Genomic DNA, 25,303 nt, shown 5'->3' with positions numbered 1-25,303 from the left:
CATTTAGCCTGAGGGCTCTGTCTAGACAATAACAAGTCAAGAGATTGCTTTCTTCTGAGACGCAGAGAGAGAGAGGGAGGAAGAAAGACAGAGATGAAAAGACAGTAAGGGTGAGGATCAACAGTGAGTTGATCGCACCTCTCCACTGACCAACTATGTTTGATAACGTGACCATTTGCTTTATATATTGCCAGTCAGTCATTGTCCAGACACAATTTGAGGGTGTGTGAGAGAGACATTGTGACAGGTCCTGGAAGAAGCATTAACACTCTAATAGGGCAAGAGCCAACCAGATGTCATGCAGACTCATTTTTAATGTGATACACTTATGTGAATCTGTATAATTTCAAATATGACACCAGGGCTTATTTCTGAACGCCTTTTCACTCTTGCTGTTTGATCCTTTAGAAGTCCATTATTTCATTCATTCATAAAAAGAAAGAAAAAAAAAAACAGTATGAGCGTCAGCGGCAGGAATTCTACTTTTCTAGATATAGGACAATACAGAAAGCATTTGTTTATGTTTACTGCAAATGCAGCCCTTACAAACCAGTACTGTGTTGGTAAATGTTACTGTGATGGTATCTGATAGTAATACCATGGTACTCTTATATATACCATTGTACTGAATGATTACCATATTCATATAACATGGTATTTTCATGGTTGCAGGTTTAAACATGGTACTTTTTGGGAGTGTTTTTGTTTGTTTTTTGTTTCAATAGGCTACTGGATTTTTTTTATTATATTTTTTTTCATAAAAAATACAATTTTCTACATTTTCTAACTACTGTAAGTACATGTTCTGAAGATGCTTGCCTTGGCAAAACTTATGGCCACAATGTTAGAGTTTTTACTAGGGCATTGCTATACGGTTGCTTTGGTGGCCTGGGTGGTTGCTCGGGTGTTCTCAGTAGTTGTCAGAGTGCTGCTAAGCAGTGGCTATGGTGTTATTAAGTGGCTGCTAGGATGTTCGGGGTAGTTGATATGGTGTTCTGAGAGGTAGCAAGGGTGTTGCTAGGTGGTTCTATGGTGTTCTGGGTGGTTGCACATACAGTATGATCAAACCGGTAAAATTACACTAGGTTGGGCTCAGAGGCGAACCATCAAACCGGTGTGATCTGCATTCATATCAGAGATGTTCACAAGTCTTTCATCTGAAGTCCGAGTCAAGTCTGAAGTCTCTGATGGACAAGTCTGAGTCAAGTCTCAGGTCTTTTATCACAAGTCTGAGTTGAGTATCCAAACATTACATCTTTAATTACATCTTTTTTATTATTATTATCATCATTTGTGTATTTATTTATTTGTTTTATTTATCATAAAAATACTATTTGCAAAAATGCACTGCACAGCCAAGAGTAAATATTGGAATTTCTGAGAAACGTCCATTATAATTCTACCAATAATCCACTGGTAGATTCCTTGCCAAGAATAAGAAGGGCTTTTTTAATAATTGTGTTTATGACCAGTAAAATTGATTGTTTGAGAGTCTGAAACCTTGTCAAGAAACATTTTTTTATTTTAAATTTTTAAATAAGACAATGCATCAGGAATATTAAGTCAAAGTGATTCAGGAATTATACGTGATTCACATTAAGTGACCTTACAACTGCACTAATAAATTCTAATATAATTATATTTATTACTGTATAATGCAAATGTGTAAAAGTAAAAATGTAGCATGGTGTATTTCATGAGCAAACCAGAACACAAACTAACACCGAATGGGATCAGACGGGCATTCAGTTAATCACCGCAAACAGCGTGCGATCCTCACGGCTCGTTTTCATGACAATCTGATGATTCTCGGATGTTCTTTTCTCACACCTAATCACACCAAAATCAAACGAGAAATGTAACTACTGAACGTAATACAGATGTTGAAAAACTCAACAATAAAACAACTTATGCCACACTTTATGGACGTAGCCTATATGAAGTTATGTATAGATGACGGTAACAGGCAAGTGCTCTGCTGTTCACGTTTCAATAGATTCCACTATTTAAATAATGCACATCTCTTTACTTTTGTCAACCGTTGCTTTTTGTTTGATTTAAAAATAAATAATCTGTAAAGAGGGTCTTTTACCGTCACTTCTAAACATGTGCTCCGCAGGGGTGTGTTTGTGTGTGTGAGAGAGAGAGAGAGAGAGAGAGGGTTGAGAGCTGCATGGCCCCTTTCATTTATGATCACCTCCGAGAACAGAACAAAACCATCATCATCATCATCATCTGATTGAATAAATGCATCAACTGTTTTAATCGTCGTGTTCCAAGTTAAAAAAAAAAAAATCTTTTATGATCTCAGTATTGTCTATATATAAGACTAGTCATGTTCACGTGTCATTTTTCTCGAGTCGAGTCCATTAAAATGTAACTTGAGTGTGACTCGAGTCCGATTCTCTAACTCGAGTGCCCATCTCTGATTCAAGCTGCTGTTTACCAGCAGAAAGGGATGGTAGTGGTTGTCATAATGAATCAGCTGCTCAAATAGACTTTTCAACATCACAATATCTTAATTTTTTATTTTACAAACATTAAAATAATCACAAAATAAAAGTATAGATATGTTATTGTTGGTAGTCACTTGGGCATTATTAGGAGTTTGTTCTGGTGTTGTGGGTAGTAGCAACAGTGTTGCTAAGGTGTTTGGGGTAGTTGCAAGCGTTGGTAGGAGGTTATGGGTGGTTGCTATGGTATTCCTAGGTCTCTGGTATTGCAAAATGGTTGTTTGCTATCCTGAGTGAAAATAACCCCCTCCTTAATAAGTATTGTGCGAAATTGTATGACAGTACTTTGGTTATCACAGCAATCAACAATATGTCCTGGCAAAACAAATCCCAGTGTTACAGCAAGAGCAGTGTTTGTATTGTTCATATCTTATTTCTGTTTTCCTGCAAATGCTAGTTGACTGTGAGGTCTATAGGTGATGTGTCAAGGCAGCCCAGTCTGAGTGTGTTACAGACAGGACAGTTCTGACATGTCACTGAGAGAGAGAGAGAGAGAGAGAGAGAGAGAGAGAGAGAGAGAGAGAGAGAGAGAGAGAGAGAGAGAGAGAGAAAGAAATAGAGGCACTTGATGGATGTGGCAGACTGCAGCTAGGTGTCAGCGCTTTAGTAAATGAGGCAAGGACATGTGGCATTAATGCTGTCATTGATCTCCCGACAGGAAAACAGATACCATGCTCGCCGCCGTTTTTAAATAGACATCAAGTGCATTAATGACAAAAAAGGGCAGGCTTCAAACAAAGCATCTGAGTGATGGGCAAGCTGCGGCGGCGCTCTGAGCGTACCACTATCATAATCCAAAAAGACACTGTCAGAGGCAGAGTGAGACTGGCTGCGCAACTGCACGTAGTGACAGAGAACAGAGATGAGGACAAAGATACTGGTGCCATATTAGTGCCAAGCATATTCTCACACCCGCCTGAATTCTAAACAAATCTGACACCTTCATTCTCTGGTTGCATCAAAGTAGCCGCTCCACCTCTCTTCGTCTCTCTCTCTTCTCCCCTTCCTCCAATCTGCAACCATTCTCCTTCCTCGACATGTCACTCTAGTCCTGCTCTCTTCTTCAAGTTAGTGGCAGGGCCCGCTTGTGTCAGACCACAGGCCTGGGGACAAACTCAGTCAATCTAAATTTGGACTTTTGTAGCCAAGCAACGCTCATTTTCCCTGCCATCCTAGTGAGTTGAGATGATCCAAACTGTGAAGTTTGAGATGTCGGTTTGCATCTGATCAGACGTCTGCACCGAGTTTGTTGGAGGTATTAGCAGACAGTTCTGCCAGCATGAGTATGTGTTTTGAGGGGTAGACAGGGTTTTTACACTCAAGCTGTGGCAAGTTGCCCTAGGGATTGAAGTAGCACTGCTGGAATCCCAAGTATATGCTCATTCTGAGCATTGATTTGAGTGGAGATTATTGTTCACTTCACCTCGATAGGACATAAGACTAGCACCCAACAATCATGCTATCATGCTAAACACCGCAGCAGTATGGATCTCCTCAGCTGGTGTTTAGGCCCCTTGGCTGGAGTGAAAGAGAGATCACAGCACCACCAGTAGATATGTTCATGGGTCAATGACATGGAGCTCATTTTAGTTGTCTGGATTTATTATGTTATTCAAGAATATATATATAAAAAGCAATTCATACAGAGAAGAATTTGAACGCACTTCCTGTTTTATGATTTTTGCAATTATTGAATAAAAAATTAGATGGTAATAAAGAGAAAAAAAATTCATATTTTGTTTTGCATAATCTATTATATTTGCTTAAAAGCAAGTGGAGAAGTTTGCTTTAAATTAGTACCACTATTTCATCAACTTTTATCTGCACAATGAAAGTTAGCTGGTGCAACCAACATATCACAGAAAGGGCTAAAGGAATATATATATATATATATATATATATATATATATATATATATATATATATATTTTTATTATTAGATATTTTGAGATTGGTTAGTTCAGGCCGAATGGAGAAATCCCAAGAAAACTTTAAATTTTATATGTTTTTAAAAATATTTTTAACCTAGAAAAATGTGTTTAAACTTGTTGTTTTGTTTTAACAACTCAAAACAAAACCTTTTTTGAAATTTGTATGTTGAAAATGGCATACACTTTTGAAAAAGAATACAAAGGTTTAGATCCTTAAAAAGATTTTTCATTTTCTTCATCTCATACAACATTAATTGTCACAAGAGCCTGGAGCAGTGTCTGATGAGATTGACTGTGGTTTAAATCTAGTGATAGGGAACAGCACATGATTAATAAAGTGTTGCTCAGTTCAGTGTCTGGTGACGAGTGAAGCTGTAATATTACCCCGAAGCAGCAAGTTACAGCCTTACTGTTTCCTCACATGTTCCAGAGTTTAAAGGAACAGTTCACCCAAAAATGACATCACTAATCCTGATGCTGTCTAAAACTCATATGACTTCCTTTCTTCTGTGGACATTTTTTTGATGGAGATATGTATACATGTATATATATATATATATATATATATATATATATATATATATATATATATATAGTGTATAGATATATTCTATAAACTGCACGTCAATGGGTTCCAATAAAGTAATTCCAAGCTCCAAAAAGCACACACACATACATACTGTATATATATATATATATATATATATATATATATATATATATATATATATATATATATATATATATATATATATATATAATAAGGGAATTTTTATAATTGAATGAACAATTCTTTTAAAGCAGCAGTCTGCAAATGGCACAGGCCTGTAGGATGTCCAATCCCTCTGCTGGCTGACTTTTTATAGAAAGCTTTAAAGTAGGGGTCAGCCTCGGATAGGGGAGTGTGTGTAGCGTAAACTTGCAGCTATGGTGTTGCATGTTACCACAGCAAATTTTGTGCATGGCAGCCAGCTTCAACAGCTGGACACTTGGTTATTACATGAGAAAAAAGAGAAGCGTGAGACAAAGGCAGGAGAAAAGGTAAAATGCAGAAACAGCGATTTCTTGCATATCCTGTTGTTGAAAAACAGAGAGGCTCATCTGTGCCTGTGGGATTGGCTGATGAGCTCATAGCTAATATTAAAAAAGACAGTGTCAGACTGTACCTGGCCTTCTCTTTATTCCAGACACTCACACATGCAGCCCTTAAAGTGACAGATTAGAAGGTTTGTGGAAGCTAATGTTTCCATGGTACATATTCTTTCAGGGGAAAGGCTGAAAGCATTGTTCGCCTCCTGTCATACTGTACCTGGTGGTTTTGTACCTGGTTGTTTTGAGAGGAGAGGAGAGGAGAAGAGGTTGTCTTCCTGTGAGATCATGGCAGAGAGACAGAACCGGCACATTCACAGCTTATTACTAACAACACAAGCCCTCCACAGCCTCTCTGTGACCTGCTATCACAGTCGGTGATGTCCTGGAAATGTGCTGTGCATTTATTTTCTTCATCTGCAAAACTCCCGTGAAATCATAATAGCCAGCATTTATTACACCACCATTTAAAAAGTGTCAGGAAGTGCAATGTGAAAAAATAGTTTTACCCTGTGAACAAGCTTGATTTGCTACTATACTAGGGATCATTCAGAATTAAAAGTTTCTGGTTACAATTTTGATTCCTCTTAACAACTTGTGATTCAGTAAGTGAGTCAGATTAATTCAGTAACTGCACCGACTCATTAAAGAGAACCGGCTCAAGAGTAATTTTTTCAGGAATCGAACTTTACTGGTCGTGGTGCCTGAATAGTACAGTAAGAAACACTGTCAGTGTACAGTATTCTAGAACAGTGTTCCGCCAATATATGCAGAATAATTCTTGTTTAAAAACCATTAACAGAACCAAACATTAGCCATTTCTGTATTTTATTTAGTTTTTGAACTGGAACTGGAAATGTACTGGCTCTACTAATTCAACTGTTTTAGTATTTTCACTCCATTATTTTAAACACACTCTATACATACCCTTTTTTTTATAATATAAAGCTTTAATTCTGTAAAATAGCTAGTTTAAAGGATTACTCTTTCATTTTTACAAGTTTTAAAGGCTTTAAAGCTTAAAATTGACATTTTATTAGCACACATTCATTCAATTAAAACCAACCTTATCTCATAGAATGAACATTAATATAACTACAATTTTGCGAACAGACTTTCACATGGCGAATTATTCGTTTCCTTGAAGTTTCCAGGTGAAATGAACACTAGAGGCACTAAAACAACAGTGCATTTTTTTTCACTTACAAATCACAACTACAACGGCTGAGAATATAAACACTTATTTTTCTCACTATTACTCACACACTGGTATGTTTTGATATCAAAGCACTTTTCCTATATGGCATAGTTTGAAAAACAATAGTTCCCCTTCTGTCGCTCTCTCCACGTTGTGTCGGAGAAGCGACACTAGAGGTCTCTCTTGAGCCTCTGACCTATTGAAAAGGGCCAATGAGAGTTGGCAGTCAGTATTTGCATACCCCGCCCCCGCATACGGGTATTTAAGCGGGACAAATACGGAAGTTTAGTCAGAAAAATTCTTCGGAGCCGATGGTCTGTCTGCAGTTTGCTGCGAGTTACACACCACATTAAAACGTTCCTGTTTCCTCTGACGATCTGCATGCTGTTGGATCTTGATGGCGCATAACAGCGGCTTTCTCCTTTACATTGCACGGTGTGCATTGTTGCCCCTGAGCGCTTCGACAGCGCAGACACACACACACACACACTGTGTATTAAAAGAGTAAATTCCTATTAAAAGAGTAATTTCTCTAAAAGAGCAAAACACAGCGGCGTTGAACGTTCTTTTCAGAACGCGTCTTTTTCAAGATGCCCTTCCGCCTCTGTGTTGTTCCTGGATGCGGTAGAGTGTTCTCCGCTTCAGACGGCCACAGGCGCTGTCTCGTGTGTTTGGGCCGCGATCACACCGAGACGGCGTTTGTGGATGGTTCATGTTCTCACTGCGAGAACTGCAAGCCACCCCAGCTGCACCCCGCATTGCTCCTTCTTCCCACGGGATTGAGGATGATGCGGTTGGCGCTGGGGGCGATTTGGGGGCGGCAGCGGGTGCGGTTTCGCCGGGTAGCCCCCCGCGAACCTCCCGTTCCCCGGCACGCTCGCTGGTCCCCATCCACGCTCGCGGCCCCCGTCCACGCTCGCCTCACGACCCGGCTGTCTATCCTCCCGAGCCCGAAGCAGATGAGCTCGCCGCTGCATCGGAGAGTGTGATGTCTGATGCCGAGGACTCCCCTGAACTGCCACCTTCGGGCCAGCAGGCCCAGGCTGAGGCCGACGCTCAGATGTCTGACATGCTTTCCCGGGCCGCCGTAAGCGTGGGATTGGATTGGAACCCTCCATCCTCCCCACAGCCTTTACGGTTGGATGACTGGTTCCTGGGGGCAGCGCGCCTTTGCGGCCTCGCATCCCCCCGGTCCCTTTTTTATCCCGGAGGTGCATGACGAGCTGACGTCTACGTGGAGAGCCCCGCTCTCCGCCCGTCTAGGTGCCACCCGCTCCACTCTCACCACCCTCGACGGTGGAGAGCGCCACGGATACGGGGTGATTCCCCAGGTCGATAGGGCAGTTGCGTACCATCTATGCCCCGGTAGCCCTACCTCCTGGCGTGGCCGCCCCGTACTCCCATCCAAGCCCTGTAGGACAACATCCTCGCTCAACTCGAAGGCCTACAGTGTGGCTGGACGCGCTGCCTCCACCCTGCATGCGATGGCCCTCCTGCAAGTCCACCAGGCCAAAGCACTCAGAAACATGCATGGGGGTGGACCTGATCCTGATGTGCTGCAGGAACTGCGCTGCAGGAACTGCACCATTTACCTGGACCGCACACAGAGCAACAGACACTCTGAGCAGCTCTTTGTCTGCTTTGGGGGACGGCAGAAAGGGAATGCCGTCTCCAAACAGAGGCTCGCCCACTGGGTTGTTGACGCCATCACACTGGCTTATCACACCCAGGCCTTGCCCCTACCCTTGCGCGTCTGAGCTCACTCAACAAGGGGTGTTGCGTCCTCGTGGGCACTGGCCAAGGGCACCTCCCTAGCAGACATCTGTAGAGCCGCGGGTTGGGCAACACCCAACACCTTCGCGAGGTTTTACAACCTCCGCGTTTAGTCGGTTGCGGCTCCTGTTTTGTCAGGTCCGAGGCCGTAGAACTCGGTAACGCGTAGACTGACCGGCCGGGTGGATCGCTTGCGCCCAGCGCCCTTTTCCTGACGTCAAGGTTAAGTAGTGCGCCTTTTTTCCCAGGGCGCCCCACTCCGAGTCGGGACCCTGGTCGATTCCTCCCCAGCCCTCCGGGTCCGCGGTTCAGCGGAGAAACTCGCCGACCCAAGCCACTGCGGGTACCCTGATGGCTACCCTGTACTGGTATAGGTGCTCCACAGGTAAGGCCTCCTGCTCGGACTCCCCCTGTGTGTATTTCCATGGTTCTGTCCCCTTACGAGCGGACCCCCGTGTCTCCCTTAGGCAGTTACAGCTGCCCCGGTTGCTGTGCTGTAGCAACTCCCCCCTTTCGAGGCTGGATCTACCACCGCACCATACTTTCCACACAAGCCCTAAGACGGCCGTGTGACGTGTCTACCACTTTTCCTCCCCAAGAAAAAGGGCAGGTGTGGTCTCCGCAGGGTCTGGGTAAGACCCCCTTCCCTATATGCGTGTAAGGGCCCCGGCCGTGATTGCTCTATGCGAGAAACATAGAGAGAAAAGAGGCCCAGCCAGGCTGGCCTATTCCCATGTTGGCAAACATCGCCTTGTTCCCCTCTCAGGGTAACTAGAAGGATCCCGATGTTCGTATGGGGCATTGGGGAAGGGTACGTGCAGCCAGGTACAGACGATGCGTGGCACTGGATGAATCCCTGCCCGCCTCTGTATCGGCAGTTCACGTACACGGTTCAGCACATGGCAAGATTGGAATGGGTCCCCTAGTGTCGCTTCTCCGACACAACGTGGAGAGAGCGACAGAAGGGGAACGTTTGGTTACGTATGTAACCTCCGTTCCCCAAGGGAGGGAACGACACGTTGTGTCTTTCCTCCGCCATGTCGCTGAACCGAGCCACTGTTGTGGCTGGACCATTTCCGGCTCCTCAGAAAAATCCTGACTAAACTTCCGTATTTGCCCCGCTTAAATACCCGTATGCGGGGGCGGGGTATGCAAATACTGACTGCCAACTCTCATTGGCCCTTTTCAATAGGTCAGAAGTGAATATCGGCGCTCAAGAGAGACCCCTAGTGTCGCTTCTCCGACACAACGTGTCGTTCCCTCCCTCGGGGAACGGAGGTTACATACGTAACCAAACGATTTTAACCCTTGTATTACAGACTCACCTACAGTTGAAGGCAGAAGTTTACATACACCTTAGCCAAATACATTTAAACTTTTTCACAAATCCTGACATTTAATCATAGAAAACATTCCCTGTCTTAGGGCAGTTAGGATCACTACTTTATTTTAAGTATATAGCCAGAATAATAGTAGAGAGAATGATTTATTTCAGCTTTTATTTCTTTCATCACATTCCCAGTGGGTCAGAAGTTTAAATTCACTTTGTTAGTATTTGGTAGAATTGCCTATAAATTGTTCAACTTGGGTCAAATATTTTGGGTAGCCTTCCACAAGCTTCTCATAATAAGTTGCTGGAATTTTGGCCCATTCCTCCAGACAGAACTGGTGTAACTGTTTAAGGTTTGTAGGCCTCCTTGCTCGCACGCGCTTTCAGTTCTGCTCACACATTTTCTATCGGATTGAGTTCAGGACATTGTGATGGCCACTCCAATACATTCACTTTGTTGTATTTAAGCCATTTTGCCACAACTTATGCTTTGGGACATTCTCCATTTGGAAGATCCATTTGTGACCGAGCTTTAACATCCTGACAGATGTCTTGAGATGTTGATTCAATATATGCACATAATTTTCCTTCCTCATGTTGCCATCTATTTTGTGAACATGATGCTGCTACCCCCATGCTTCACAGTTGGGATGGTGTTCTTCGGCTTGCAAGCCTCACCCTTTTTCCTCCAAATATAATGATGGTCATACCAGCCAAACAGTTAAATTTTTGTTTCATTAGACCAGTGGACATTTCTACAATGTCCATGTTGACACGGTCGCGTAATGTTCATGACACCAGACTGTTTAAAACATATTATTTCACATTATTGAGTTGTGAAGTTGTGTAATTAGTTGTTTTTTGGTCGTTAGAAAAGGTTAGTAAGCAATATTATCACACTGAAATCATGTTTAAATGCATATTGTTTACGTCTTGTGACTAAACTTTTAAAACAGTGAGTAATTTAACATTTACAGATTGAAAACATTCACTACCAAAGTCATTTATAGTCAAAATAATTTTTATGGTAATCAACAATGCTGTCAATTAAGTTTCAATGAACCTGGAATATACCCCTTAAAGGTAAAGTGTATCATTTCTGTGTCACTGGTATCACCTAAATGCATTGCAAAAATAACGCTTGATTTCAAACACTCACATCTGCCATTGGTCGCACCAAACATAGTCCTGCCCTAAATGTTGGTTGACCCATTGGTGCTACAGTATGTCAGGATGATTGGCATGTTTAAACAAGAGCAATGATTTGAAAACTCCACAGGGATATTTTGTTGTGCTGACCGATATAACTTTTTGGTTACCAATGGAACCATTATGGAAATGTCCTATTTTAGCGCACCATGATCCATCTATTCTGTGAGCAAAAGTGTCCATTAACTTGGGGATTACAGAGTTAAAGTGAGAAGTATTCGGCTGGTCATGTGATCTTTATATGCCAGCCCCAATGAGGTGAGCTTCTTTAGGCCACTGATATGACTGGTATCTTTTTCTCATGTGAGCGTAAATCACTTGACATTTTTTATTGTGTAAAACTTTTTAATGAGGAATAGATTACTTTGTGCCTTTATAAGGACTTGCGAATATTTATAGAACTTATAAAATGTCCTCAGCTAAATCTGTTGAGCTCCTCTAAACAAGAGGAAAACAAATTAATCAGCCTGCTGAATGTGAAGTGTTCTGCATATAATCAGCTTCCCTTCTTTCAAGGGCCATCAATATGTCAAGGAAAGACATATCCAAAGGATGTAGCTCTTAACATCAAGGTTATATATTCTCTGATCCCTCTTTTTACTGTCTTTCTCAGCATATTTTCATACACTCTCCCAGCATCCCATGCTCTCGTCAGCTCTGCAATCAATCATGGTAATAATGTTGTGGGGAAGAAAAATCAATTAACAATGCAATTAAACTTTTCTTATTATCTCAAAGGCTGACATGATACCTGAGGGGAAGACAGTCTTAAGTGAGAGTGTGAGAGGGAGAGTTAAAGCTGTGAGCAGCTGTAGCATGAGCTTGTGCTATTATACTGGCGGCCAGAATTTTGGAATAATGTACAGATTATGCTCTTATGGAAGACATTTATTCACCAATGTGGCATTCAACTGATCACAATGTATAGCCAGGACATTAATAATGTGAAACTTTACAATTGGAATTTTTTTTTCAGAACTTCTTAAACTACTTCAAAGAGTTATCATCACAAAATCCTCCACGTGCAACAGTGACAGATTTGCAGATCCTTGACATTCTAGCTGTCAGTTTGTCCAGATACTCAGGTGACATTTCACCCCACACTTCCTGCAGCACTTGCCATAGATGTGGCTGTCTTGTTGGGCACTTCTCACACACATTACAGTCTAGCTGATCCCACAAAATCTCAATGGGGTTAAGATCCATAACACTCTTTTCCAATTATCTGTTGTCCAATGTCTGTGTTTCTTTGTCCACTCTAACCTTTTGTTTTTCTGTTTCAAAAATTGCTTTTTCTTTGCAATTCTTCCCATAAGTCCTGCACCCCTGAGTCTTCTCTTTTTCTGTTGTACATTAATCTAGTGTTGAGCGGGTAGAATTCAATGAAGCTGTCAGCTGAGGACATGAGGTGTCAATTTCTCAAACTAGTGACTCTGATGTACTTATCCTCTTGTTTAGTTGTACATCTGACCTTCCACATCTCTTTATCTCCTTGTTAGAGCCAGTTGTCCTTTGTCTTTGAAGACTGTAGTGCACACCTTTATATGAAATCTTCCGTTTTTTTGGCAATTTCAAGCATTGTATAGCCTTCATTCCTCAAACAACTTTCTCTAGAAACTCATCAGTCAATCATTGTTTTAAGACATGCCAGTCTATTGCATACTGTGACTCAAAAACAAACACAAAGACAATGTTGAGCTTCATTTAACAAACCAAATAGCTTTAAACGGTGTTTGATATAATGGCAAGTGATTTTCTAGAACCAAATTAGTAATTTAGCATGATTACTCAAGGATAAGGCGTTGAAGTGATGGCTGCTGGAAATGGGGCCTGTCTAGATTCGATCAAAAATACATTTTTTCAAATAGTGATGGTGCAGTTTTTTTTTACATCAGTAATGTCCTGACTATACTTTGTGATCAGTTGAATGGTACCAATTTCCTTCCAAAACAGCAAAATCTTTATATTATTCCAAACTTTTGGCTGTCAGTGTATATGCACCTCGATATATCTGCCTGTGTACCTTTATCAGTGTGCATATACACTGACAGCCAAAAGTTTGGAATAATATAAAGATTTTGCTGTTTTGGAAGGAAATTGGTCCTTGTTATCTGGTATGCAGCATAAACTATCATTGACCTACAACAAAAAAACAAGCTCAGGGCTATCCTAGACTTGAGGGAAATGTAAATAGTATCTAAATAGCATTATTATATTTTAAAGACCTCATGAAATGGCTAGACAAGTGCAGTTTTCTTTCCTGTGTCAACATATTTATTATTGAAAGAGGAAATTGGGGTGGGTTGGGATGGGATGGTCGATAAAACAATATTGATTTTTATTAGGGGGGAAAAATGGCATAGGTGATGAACCTTTGAGTCATTTTCGATATATAGCTTATGTTCTACATCTAGACGATTGGATCTGGTGCATGTCATTAAAAATGCAAGCAGTTCAGCAAAGTTAGGCTATACACACTACTAGCTAAATGAATCATTCATGGAATCAGCCTGTTAGGAAGTATTAGCTGGCTAGCGGCTAACTCGCCCTGCTGTCATGCAATGAGGCTCAGTAGCCACTAGCTTGCTATCAATGCAATACTGCTATCATATGAACACAACAAAAAATTGTTTCTTCTTCATATTTTGTTTATTGGGAGTTGGCAATCTAGGTTATGGTGCAATCCAGTTTGTGGTGCATTACAGCCATGATTTATTTAATCCATGAATGAAAGTGTCCAATAACAAGATGGTTACTGAGATTATTCGACAGTTACAAGTATTCAGCTGGTCATTTGAAACTAAAATGGCAGCCCCCATGAGGATGCCGCTCCCCCATGTAGAATAAAACAGCTTTTATAAGGTTACTGATATGACTAGTCTCATGTTAGCGGTCATTATTTTATACATACGTTTCAAGATTACAGTTAATTTCTTTAGGAGTAAAACTTTTTTAATGGGAGCAAAATAGCATTTACTGTTTTGGGCCACAAATCTACAAACAATATACAATACAACACACTTTTTTGAAGACTCCCAGACATCTGTCATGTTTGATGTATTTCCTGTTAAAGCAGAAAGTCTGGGCAAAACTGAGACACTGGAGTACACATGAAAACAATATATATGGTATAAAATAAGGTAGGATTTTATAAACTGTTATAAGTATTTTTACAGCAGACAGAGCAAGTCTGTAACCCAAAATAAGAAGCTACTGCTGGCCTGAAAGAAAGCCGTTTTAATGACATCCTGAAGGCAAATGTCTGCATGATACTGCATTCACTTAGAGGTCAAAGACTCAGACAATAAATATGAGCAACCAGCAGAGATGATCATTCACATGCACTGTCAAAGAGCAGCTGCATTCCCCTGCCTCCGCTCGGAGTGATTGAAGGTTACATCCAGAGAAAAGAAAGTAGGGAATGTTGGAGGATATTAAATTAGTACTCTGGATAATGTCACTTATTCAATCAAAAAGGAGGCTGAAGTTGTGATGGTTTACTGGGCTGTAGTTGAAACGGAGCCATATGCAGCTAAAGTGGAACGGCTTTAAGCCCAAAGCCTGGGATGAACCACAAACTACTGGCCATTCCTGACACAGATGTGTGGCATTGAAAAGATGAGGCTGGTTTTCATCAGTGGTATTCTGTGTGAGCTGCAAGAAAAGCTAGAGACAGTGCATCAAGCAAGGCTTGAACTCTGGATAGATGGAGAGTGGACAAACAGGAGAATAATTTACAGAGATGTCTCACTGAAATTCGTATCAAGAATCAGCCGCATCAAATGTGTAGGGGGGCCTCAGTCAGGGGAAATACGTGTTTGTTTGCAAATGTAACAAAATGTGACAGAGCTTTGAGATAGCATTACAAGTTTAGCATTCTTTATTCTGTAATAAAATCTGCTAAAATGTGAGTTTCAACACAAAGAAAAAGAAAAGAGAAAAAAACACCTTTCCCATCTTTTTTCCTTTCCTTTAGTGCATATTTGAGAATGTCAGTCAAGTGTCAGGAGCCACAGAGGGAAGTTGAATTCATAACTTACAGAGTTAAACTGACATTTGTTCTTTTCCAATAAAAAATATTTAGTCCATTAAACATAAATACCTGTCATTATGATGCATGCACTGGATGCAAGCCTCGCCATTCCCCACTGATGTTTATTACGGCCAAATAACTGCAGCGCCTGCATGTTTTCAACTTTAGCGTATTGATTAAACTTTTAAATGGTTGCCATATAACCCAGGGACATCAGGAAGATTAATTTGCGTCAATGTTCATCTGTAATTCATTAGACATTTATACCCCACATCCACATGGGCTATCAAGAAAATGTGGGCCATTTTTCACTCAAGCACAGGCTTGGGAATGTGAACTGAAAATTGCATCGCATACAAATAAGACCGGTGGCTTTGAGAAAGAGAGAGAATCTAAAAATGCTACCCAGGCCAGAAAAGCATAATTGAACCAGTATTCCTAATGAAACTGATGCTTCCTCCATGACAGTGCCTTGTAAGGACACTACTAGTATGTACATTTTAGTACAGGAACATCCCTCAAAGTTGGGCCATTACAACAACTTTTCCTATAATTTCTCATCAATTTTTTTTAATCTTTTTCTAGTTTATAATCTTATTTATTTAAGAATGTGACTGCATTTGTTTTTTGTATACTTAATACTAGGGCTGTCAATTTATCACACTAATTTAGTGTGATTAATTATATGAAAAATAACTTGTTTAAAAGTTTGACTGACATGCTCAATTGTAAAAAGGATGGCTCTCTAGAGTAATCTAGTAATCAGCTTGTATGTTTAATGAAATAAAATAAACAATAATAGACATCTAAATACACTTTTTGTTTAATTATTTTAATGATTTTTTACTAAACGTATTATCTGAGGCCCTTTCGTAGTAATTATCGACATACAGCATGTGATTAATTTGATCAATTAATCGACACATCATGTAATTAATTAAATTAACATTTTCAATCGATTGATTGATAGCCCTATTTCACACACAATAAACTGTTTGTCAAATGGTGGTCAAAATGTGTCTGATTTGTGTTTGTATTCACTGCATTTTGTGCAATGTTAATCAGAATTTGGTCTTATTCCAATTGTTAATGTATTAATCTGATTGCCATAACTCGACTAAGCCAGTATTCTGTATTTTTACAAATGTAGTAATACATTTGTAGTAAGGCTGTAGTAATCCAAATTTGAGGTCATTTAACACTTTATTTGGAATGTCCACTGTAACAGAATATTAATTTATTTATGCGCTTGTCCAACTGAAAGTTATTTAGAGTGCTTCAAAATAACGTCAGTTCTGAAAAGTTAGCAGAGAGGAGACCTTTCTTATAATCATCAAAAGAAATGAACATAAATCAGTATACAGAGAAACAAAAGCCCTGTAAGAGTCTCATGACCTAAATTTTGCAATTCATCATGCTCAATTAATTGTGTGATGTTGTTAAAACAAATTATTCATCCAAAACATAAAAATTATTTTATCATCTACTCCCCTTCGTGTTGTTCCAGATCCACTGCAAAAGCCTCAGTCCATTTCATTGTATTGAAAAAAAGAGCAGTGTTTTATCTTGTATTTCACTGAAAGAACATCATATGAGATAATGTGCATATAAACGTGGTGACAATAACATCCGTTTTAAAACATATATACATGCATATGTGTACATGCTTTATTGTCATCTCTGATAATATCAGTCACATTTGTTTAAAGAAAACCATCCCACTTGTACCAAAGACAGACTCCTCTATAAACATCCGCAGAAGGCTGGAAACTTGCATATACAGTATAGTGGGCTAAAGGACTGTCTTCCTGTCCGTCCTTCCACTGTAAAAGTAGTCTGAGATTTGAGACTGATGTTCATTGAGCTCTATGCCAAGCTGATACATTCTGGAACCAAGGTCCTGGCTGCAGAAGCTGTACAGGATGTTGAATAGAGTGGGCATGGTAATGGAGGTTGATTTGCTGAGTTTATTTGTCCTGCTTTATTTATTGCAAGTCCATAGCAACAACCAAACCATCAGAGGCTCTCACACTGATGTTCAGGCCCAGTCTGATTTTGCTGCACTGATTTTGAGAGAAAATCTGAAGAAGTGATCTGCAATTCCTGAACAGCATATGAATTTGCATATTTTCCAATCAGTTTTACCAGGGACAAACTGCTGAACATTCGCTCATACCAGACAATATTTTCCTGGTTTTTGACTATTCGGACGCTTTACTGGACATTTTAGTCACAGGCGCAGTTGTGTTGTTCAAACTCGGTATGAGACACAAGAAGGGGAAGGAAGCCGAAGCGCTGGTCGAGCTGTGTCAGCATGGCTTTCGAACAGCACTACTGAGTATTCATTTAGTGAATCTCTGCTCTCTTCCTAACAATACGGACAAACTACATCTCCTCACCCATACAAACAAGGACTTTTCAAACTCTGCTGCCTTGTGCATTACAGAAACCTGGCTGAATGAAGCCATTTCGGACAGTGTGTTATATCTGCCGGGCTTCCAGCTGTTCAGAGCGGATCACATTGCGGTGTTAACAGGGAAAACGAGAGATGGTGGAACATGCTTTTACGTCAATGAAAGTTGGTGTACAGATGAAACAACATTTTGTTTTCTCCCCAATTTGGAATGCCAAATTCCCAATGCGTTCTAGGTCCTCATGGTGGCGTAGTGACGCGTCAATCCGGGTGGCGGAGGACGAATCTCAGTTGCCTCTGCGTCTGAGACAGTAAATCCGTGCATCTTATCACGTGGCTTGTTGAGCGCATTACTGTGGAGACCTAGCCAGTATATAGGCCAGTATTTGAACTTCCAAATCCAGGTGTGGTAGTCAGCGTCTTTACTTGCTGAGCTACCTAGGCCCCCACAGATATAACAATGTAAGAGAAGATGTACTGTCCTAAGTTGGAAGCACTCTTTATCAACTGTAAGCCTTTCTACTCACTGCGGGAGTTTTCCTCGTTTATTCTGGTGAGTGTTTATATTCCTCTACAAGCGTGTGTGAGCGCAACACTGCAACAGCTGGCTGATCAGATCACGGACACGGAACAACAATATCCGGACTCACTTGTTATTATTCTCTTATATATTAAATCAGCTAAACCTGTAGTAAAGACTGTAAAAAGAAGGACCAATGAAGCAGAGCTGTAACTGCAAGCCTGCTATGACTGCACTGATTGGAGGGTTTTGAAGCTGCAGGCACCAATCTCGCAGATACTGAAACATCATATATCAGTTTCTGTGAGGATATGTGCATTCATATTGTGACTTATTTAATGTTCAAACACATTGTTTACAGCCAAACTCAGGCAGCTTCATTGCTTCACAGCTTCAAACACACTGACAAAAGAGATTAGAGTGGCTAAAAGAAGCTACTCTGAGAAGATAAAAAACAAGTTTTCAGCTAAAAACCCTACATCAGTGTGGAGAGGCCTGAAAGACATTAATAACTACAAGACACAATCCCCCAACACTGTAGGGAATCAACAACTGGCTGATGACCTGAATATGTTTTACTGTAGATGTGAAAAGCCCAGTCTCACACACCACACCCGCTCTGACCTTCCCCTCTCCAGCTACTCAACCTGCATTTATGATCTATGAAGAGGATGTGTGCCAGATCTTCCAGTAACAAAAGACAAGGAAAGAACAGGGCCCAGACATGGTTTCTAAAATCCTGTGCTGACCAGCTGTTCCCTATCTTCACACAGATCACTGGAGCAGTGTGAAGTTCCCTGCTGCTTCAAATGCTCCACCAACATCCCTTTCTCAAAGAAACCAAAATCACAAGGCTTAATGACTACAGACCCATCACTCTGATGTCTGTGGTCATTAAGTAATTTGAAAGACTGCTGTTTACCCACCCAAAGGACATTAATGGACCCTTTCTGGATCCTCTTCAATTTGCTTATCGAGCAAACAGGTTTTTGGATGATGCAGTCAACATGGTATTGCATCATATCCTGCAACATCTGGACAGACCAGGGACATATGCAAGGATACTTTTTGTGGACTTCAGTTCAACTTTCATCACCTTTATCCCAGCTATACTCCGGACTAAATTAAACCAACTCTCTGTTCCCACCTCTGTCTGTCAGTGGATCACCAGCTTTCTGACAGATAGGCAACAGTTAGTGAGACTGGGTAAATTCACTTCCAGCACCTATAAAATCAGCACTGGTGTCACCCAGGGATGTGTGCTCTCCCCACAACTCTTCTCCCTGTACACAAATGACTGCACTGCCAAGGACCCCTCAGTCAAGCTCCTGAAGTTTGCAGATGACACTACTGTCATTGGTCTCATACAGGATGATGATGAGTCTGCATACAGATGGGAGGTTGAACAGATGGCTGTCTGATGAAGTCAAAACAATCTGGAGCTGAACGGGGAAGATGATAGTGGACTTTAGGAGGAACACCCCAACATTGACTGCACTCACCATTCTGAACAGCACTGTGGCAGCAGTGGTGTCATTCAGGTTCCTGGGCTTTACCATATCACAGGACATGAAGTGGAAGACCCAGAGTGACTCCATTGTGAAAAAGGCCCAGCACAGGTTGTATGTCTGTCACCAGATGAGGAAGTTCAACCTGCCACAGGTGCTGCTGAAACAGTTCTACTCAGCAGTCATTGAGTCTGTTCTCTGCCCTTCAATATCTATCTGGCTTGGTTCAGCTACGAAATCAGACATTGGAGTACAAAGGACAGTTCGGACTGTTGAGCGGATTATTGGTTGGCCCCTGCCATCCCTTCAAGAACTGTATAATTCCAGAGTGAGAAAAAGGGCTGTAAAAATCACTCTGGACCCCACTCACCCAGCCCACTATCTTTTTGAACTGTTGCCATCTGGTCAACACTACAGAGTACTGAGAACCAGAACCATAAGGCACAGGAACAGATTTTTTCCCTCAGGCTATCCATCTCATGAAAGAAATTGAGCAATAATTATGTGCAATTCACAGCTTAGTCTATTTACATTTATCCAACATATCCTACCTCTTCTGCCATTACATTCCCTTAAACTATCTGTATATAACAGATATATATATATATATATATATATATATATATATATATATATATATATATATATATATGCACAGTACTGTGCAAATGTTTTTGGCACGTGTGAAAAATTGCATAGTGAGGATGTCTTCAAAAATAACGACATAAATAGTTTTCATTTATCACTTAATGTCATACAAAGTCCAGTAAACATAAAAAGCTAAATCAATATTCGATGTGACCACCTTTGCCTTTTAAACAGCACCAATTCTCCTAGGTACACCTGGACACAGTTGTTGGCTGATAGGATGTTCCAAGCTTCTAGGAGAATTCACCACAGTTCTTCATTACTGCTCTTCTATTCTAATCTTTTCTATTTGCAAAAGTATTGTTTGGGAGTCTAACATTTATATTTCCTATTGACACACTAAAGCTGAAGATATAAATAACCATCTTAAAACAAATACGTTGGTAAAATAACTTTTGTGCCTAAAACTTTTGCACAGTAATTATATATATATATATATATATATATATATATATATATATATATATATATGTATATATGTATATATATATATATATATATATATATATATATATATATATATATATATATATATATATATATATATATATATATATATATATATAAACATCTTATTGTGAATTTCTATATATACTTTCGATTTTTTTTCTTCTATTTTCTTGTTGTTGTATTTTTTGGGCACTGGAAGCTTCTGTCACAAAGCCAAATTCCTTGTATGTGTAAGCGTACTTGGCAATAAAGCTCATTCTGATTCTGATATACACAGTAACACAACTTTTTGGCATTTACTCAATATGGTGTATGTGGCAATGAGGGTGTGCCCAAACAGTAAGGAGATAAAGAAGAGCCAGAGCAGTTTGGGAGAGAGAGAGAGTGACGCACAAAGCTGTGTGTGTGTCGACGTGTTGTGTGAATTGTGCTAAAAAGCAAACCCTTGGTGTGTGACACTGAAAATTGGAACAATAAAATGTCTTACATGTGGATGTTAACCTGGCTCCCGCTTCCTCCTTTCCACATTAAGAACGTGATCTGTCACAGTGTGCATTTGGAGGTCTTAGCTTTCAAAGGTTCATTGGCTGTATGCGTTATATTGAAACCAGATTCTGACTTTCACTCATTCCCTGATATATAGCTATTTAAACCAGTTGAACTTAAAGCAACAGAGGTAAACATGATAGCCAAGCATGGATGGAGTCTGGCCATGAGAAAAGGTTGAGAGATTTACTCTAGCTAAAGGGCCTGTCATGAGAAAGCCTCTAGTTCATGCCTCAAAAGCCCTGATCAATACCAGCTTGATTTGTCACATTTTTATTTATTTTTTTCTCAGACCAAGCAAAAACAATCTTATTCATTGAACCAACCATATCTTGCTTTCTGTGGTACAATAACTTCATTTATCATGAACTGGAGTAATTGATTATATACTTTTTCATCAATAAATATTTTGGTGCAAAATAGCTATTTTCCATTATGCCGTTTTAATCGGTGTCCGATCAATGGTGTTTACCTCCATAGTTTCTCTTCAAAGAGGATGCTGCACCTCAACAGAACAAGGCCCTCATGACATTGCGACTTTAAATATTATAAATTGAAAGCGGCAGCATTCATTAATGAAGTCCTCAAACTGCTCACCTGATAAGAGCCTTTCATTCTTTGTACTCCATCTTATGAAGTTGAAGAGGAAATTTAATTCTGGAGGACATCAATTTTGACTGAAGAAAGAGATTATAGTAGCAGCCTAATTCAAGCCTGGTGAAATTAATTTCAATGACATTTATTCTACATAGAGCAAGTGTGCACAGGGGGCGTAGTAGCTCTGGGCTCTGGAGATAAGGCAAAAGTCATTTGAGGTTGGGTGCTCCAGCAGTTTACAAAGCCTTAATCTCCTTGGAACAACTCGTGGTCTATCATAAAGAGACTTACACGCGGCTAAGAGCTATTCTGTGCCTGAATTTTCCTGCTGTTTGTGTCAGCACGAGGGTGATCTGGCAGTTCAACTGTAAAAAATTGATTCATACAAATGCAAGTTGGTTTGATACTGCTGGTCATATAAAACTATGAAAGGGTTTCGCTATAGGTGCAGTCAGAACATAAAGATGCCATGCACACTATTTAACAACAGCACTGTCTTGAAATGACCTGATTAATCATTATGATGTAATAGCCATTAATGTCAAGGATTTAAGCATTATTTGATAAGAATACAGTATTACATAATGTACATTTTCTGAGGCTAACTTACTGCGGTCATCATTAGCAGTCGCTTTCTAATTACACAGAAAAGAAGATAAGTCATTCAGACCTTAACAGAATGTGAAAAGTTAGCTGATTTCAGTAATGGTCCCATTAATATGGCTGATGGGAAAGTTGCTCATTTCAAATTGAATCGTAGTGACATGATTCAATAATAATGCAGTGTTGAATTAATCATCTGAGGATGATCACTGCCCCGTTTATCTCTTTGACTTTGGAGGTTGTGCAGAGTTAACGATGATCTAAATCAGTGTGCATTAAATATTAATGATCAGCCCAAAACACAAAAAGTAGGGGAAAAAAATGTAAGAAACACTATAAAGTCATTAACACAACAAACCACACCAGATATTGTGTGGGGATCATAAGAAGAAAAACTAAAATTAAATTAAACATGTACATTTTAAACATGGAACCGACCGTTCCATTTTTCTAACTTTTAGAATTTCCAAAAATGACACTCTTCATCTTTAAATAAACACAGATAATACACTATGATCCAGCTGATGTGCTCATGTTTAGCAGTATTTAGATAAGATCATATGCAATATGTTTGAATCAAAAACCAGGACAAAAAACCTTTGACACGAGGATCTATGTTAGGTCTAGCACATTTAATTCTACATTTCTAACATTAGTGGATTGATGGACAGATAAGTTATGTGGTTTTGTGTTGATGCTAAAAATAATAATGATGGATGAGATACAGTAGATCTCATGCATCAGTAAGCAGTACGGTTCCATGCTGAATGTCATTTGGAATTCATGTCAAACAGAATATGTCCCCCAAACCATGGAACAATGACTGGTCTCATCATCATATCACAGTGCTCATTTCACTGAAAGAAGAGAAGACCAGAATTCAGCTGTTTAGCTGTGACATCAATTTGTAGGTGAACTTGGGATTTTTCAACTTATGAGTAAAATAAGATCTGTGGTAAACATTACTTCATAATATGTGGACAGTTTGTTCTACAACATATATTGCATGCTTTCGTACCTCAAAGTGTATTTTGAAGCCGCTGTATGATTAAAAAAAGTATTAAATTCAAAATTGACATTTGAGTTATGAAAGTGTGTAACATACTGTATGTTGTAAAACAAAAAGTCCACGTATTGTCAAGTAATGTTTACCACAGTCCATATTTTACTCATAAATTCAAAACTCCCGTTATAAAAACCCAGAATTCTCAAATTCTCTTCCAGGTTTGTGGACTACATAATGAACAGCTCTATAAAAACACAACAGTTGTTATAAAACACTTTTTCAATGACATTTTTTCTGTATATGTTTGTACTTCATTTACTTCATATTTTATTTAGAATTCCTTTATTTCTGAAAATGTTAGAAGAGTCATAAATTGTGCTTTTTTACAGTGGCACATGCACAACCAGTCAAAAGTCTGGACACAATTGAGTAATTTTATGTTTTTCATGATGTTAAAAACTTTTTGATCTACAGGCTTGTGCTTAAATGTATGCAATTAGTTTTGTAGACAAAATATAGACAAATATAGCTTATGCCTACTTATGACTTTCTCTTTTAAACTAATATTTTAATTTGGAACATTGGACGAGTTTGAGCAGTGAAGGAAAAGCAGCCAACAAGAGTCCAGCACACATAGAAACTCACTCAATACAGTTAAAAAATGGAAACCAGGAAGTTATCGCATTCACATTTTGAGTGAGATTTAGAGGTTGCAGTTATGCACCATAAGAGCCGCTCCATCAGCTGCTCTGCTAGATCAACATACAGCCAGATCTTTCCCGAAGCCAACCATCAATTACCACACAGACACATTGCCTTCTTGCTGTCTTAAATAAAGCATCCGGCCCTCCCCGGAGTGACACATATCAATACCATTCTGACAGCCCCTGTTGCCACCTCGACCACAGAAGAGACAAGCTGCACCTGCCTCACCGTCGGACATGTGTCTGCTCACCACTTCCCCCTGCAGAGAACACACACACATACAGTCTTCACTTCTCTTTTGTATTTGAGTGCCTTTTGCTATTTTTCGAGCCTATTATTATATTCATTTCAGCATGGCATCTGAGGCCTGTTGGTGTGGTACCTGAGGGTCCAGAGCCTGCTGTGGTACAGTGATTTGTCGTGACATTCTGACAGAGAGCAGGGAGAGAGGGCATGGAAGCAAAAGAACAAGGACTGAGCAGAGACACTGCTGGCCCAGGCTCTGGGTGGCTGCTGGCTGTGCCCCTCTCGCCCCTTAGCTTGTGTCCACGAGGCAGGTGTCACTGTGACGGTGAGGGGCATCAGTCAGAATGGAGCTTCATCTGACTAGAAAGGATCAATCTCCCACCTTAATGCAAGCGGACATGGTGAAATTTCCTTTAACACTGTTCACTGCCCTCCTTTCTGAGTAGCTATCTGCCAGATAACCCTTAGCCTGGCAGCTTTCACTCCATTTGTTTCATAATTTTTTTTTTCTCAAGTACTGAAGCACAATGCACTAGTAAGCAATGTCATGCCGATGTAATACTGCAGCTGTCACTTACAAGAAATGACCATGGTAACCACTGTTTTTGCCAAAATACTTATATACAGTAGTTACAACAGAATATTATGGTAAAAATAAAATGATGATCTCTCTGACATGATCTCTTTCAAATAGTTCCTAATAAAATCCAGTAGGGTTATCAGATGGTAATACCATGGACGTTTGATATAGTCTAAACCATGGTACTCAAATGTACTTCACAGAATGTTAAGGTAGTGCCATGGTGCTCTTTGGTAAGTGGAGTAAAAGCTTTCAGAATCCTTCAATCAATTTATTTTGTTTCTTGTTTAGATCTATAAATACCAGGTTACCACTACTTTATTGTAGTAACAAAGACATTAGTAGCTATAGTTTTGTGCGGAATGTTTACCACTACGGCAACAATTTTACCAGCACTACGGAACA

General features: G+C 40.0%; 1 protein-coding gene across 1 annotated transcript in view; it reads right to left on the bottom strand.

The window, feature by feature from the left end:
- lrmda (leucine rich melanocyte differentiation associated) overlaps positions 1-25,303 on the bottom strand; it is a 414,887-nt gene that overhangs the window by 2,422 nt on the left and 387,162 nt on the right. The gene's annotated exons all lie outside the window — the stretch shown is intronic.

This window comes from Xyrauchen texanus, chromosome 24 (genome assembly GCF_025860055.1).
Source record: "Xyrauchen texanus isolate HMW12.3.18 chromosome 24, RBS_HiC_50CHRs, whole genome shotgun sequence".
NCBI classification, from domain to species: Eukaryota; Metazoa; Chordata; class Actinopteri; order Cypriniformes; family Catostomidae; genus Xyrauchen; species Xyrauchen texanus.
The sequence above is the reverse complement of the archived record's forward strand: the minus strand, read 5'-3'. Positions and strand labels throughout refer to the sequence as shown.